General features: G+C 37.3%; 1 long non-coding RNA gene across 1 annotated transcript; it reads right to left on the bottom strand.

Moving 5' to 3' along the window:
• Positions 1-740: 740 nt before the first annotated feature.
• On the bottom strand, positions 741-1,380 carry LOC129730789 (uncharacterized). Its single transcript, XR_008728923.1, has 3 exons — positions 1,057-1,380; positions 933-999; positions 741-868 (listed from the first exon to the last, which is right to left on the bottom strand). It is a non-coding gene; the product is annotated as an uncharacterized LOC129730789 (long non-coding RNA).
• Positions 1,381-1,816: the final 436 nt, after the last annotated feature.

Below are 1,816 nucleotides of genomic sequence, written 5' to 3'. Positions count from 1 at the left end.
TTTAAAAGACACACTGACAAAACACAAACTTTGAAGCTATAGGCAGTCAAAGACCAGTCCACAAGCAACCGAAAAAACGTCTGATCTGTAGGCAGCGTTGCCAGGTCATTTTTTCAAAAATCTGGAAAAGGCAAAATAAAAATCTGGAAAAAATCTGGCAGTCATTTCGTGGGGTGAAAGGTTAATTTTTCGAATAAAAGGCTTGGGGTACGCAAAATTTGAGGTGACAAAATTGCAAAATTTCGCGCCAAAATTGAAGTGATGACCTTTTTGCGGAACAGAGAAAATAAAATCTGGATAAAATCTGGATCATCCATGAAAAATCTGGATAATTGGACATCAAAGCTGCCTACCTGGATACATGTTCAAAAATCTGGATAATCCAGCTAAATCTGGATACCTGGCAACGCTGTCTGTAGGACAGTTCAAGACGCACTGGATTTGCTTTTGGTACTTTTTTGCTGTTGCTTGACAACCGACTTCGTCGCAGTACCATTTTGCCTCCTCCGTAACGGCAGCGGTTACACCAACGCAAGAGTAGTGAAACCACTGGTCGCAGCAGTCGCAAGCAACCATCCCTTCCTGTTGTATTGAAGCTGCCTTGCACTTTCCGCATGCCGTCGTCGTGAAGTCTAGCTCGTTATCGCTCAGCGTGCCGTGGTATGGTACGAATCAAGTTAAAATTTTAGTTTGTTCGGTCAGCCAAATGAGTAAATAAATTTTACAGCAGCACCTTTTTTGTGACAGCTGAAACTATAATGTATTTCATTAATTAGGTTAACAATTTTACTTTTAATTTTCCTTCCTCGCTTACGAATCGCTTTAGGCTATATTCTTCACTATCGTAACTATCGCCGCAGTATCTTGCCTGTTTTAAAATTGTCTAAATTATTCGGTTTTCAGTGTAATTTTGCTGCTCTAAATTTACTTACAGTAGATTACACGCGGTTTCCTTGGGGGCACTTTGGTTACAAATATAACAATTTATTTCCAGGTTCCCTACAAGTAAGTATCAATAATTTTATAAATTCTTCGCAATCCTCACTTTTTACTTACAGATTTTTAGGTCTCGAGTAATAATTCTTCATATATATCTCGCTGAATCTCCTTTACTTAAATCGATTTACTTGATATAGCGCCAGTTCCTACGTTCGCTCAACTAGGCGGTAAACAAATATCTCAGTGATGCTGACGTATAGACGTCTAGTCACTCATCGCTGGGAGTCTTTTATTCGCTTTCGAAGTTCAATATTCAGCCGCGGTAACAATGTGGTTCAAAGGTTATGGAATTAAACGTAACCCAAAGACTAAAATTAACCCTCTGGTACCCAGTGCTGCCTTAAGACGGCCTTCATCGGAAACTTGATATCTCTCCATCAAAACCTCTGTTCATACCTTTTTCTCATAAAATGAACTGACATCACTTTTTTCTATGTTTATATGTGGTTTCATAAACATCTGAATCGCACGATAGCAACCATCAAACTTTAAATTTGCATAAATAATTAAATCGGGAAATATAATTATTTTGCGCTTTACCCTGCAGTGATATTTCAAATAAAAAGATTATTAGTGAGAAATTTGATTCAAAATAATTATTAGTGGCTATTCAATTGCTTGATATTTCAGGTTTATATAAGTTTTGTTTCTATTTAACTATAAAATACTGAAATATTAACAAGAAAGATGCAGGAGCTTAACAGTGATACGGACCTGGACTGTGATATTTTGGATGATTTTAATAGTGACGATAGTGCCCAAAAAAACGTCGAGAAAAAAGCTCGGCCATCGCGCTGTACATTTTTAGAGTCATAAA

This window comes from Wyeomyia smithii, chromosome 3 (assembly GCF_029784165.1).
Source record: "Wyeomyia smithii strain HCP4-BCI-WySm-NY-G18 chromosome 3, ASM2978416v1, whole genome shotgun sequence".
Lineage (NCBI taxonomy): Eukaryota > Metazoa > Arthropoda > Insecta > Diptera > Culicidae > Wyeomyia > Wyeomyia smithii.
This window is presented reverse-complemented; position numbering and strand designations above follow the sequence as displayed.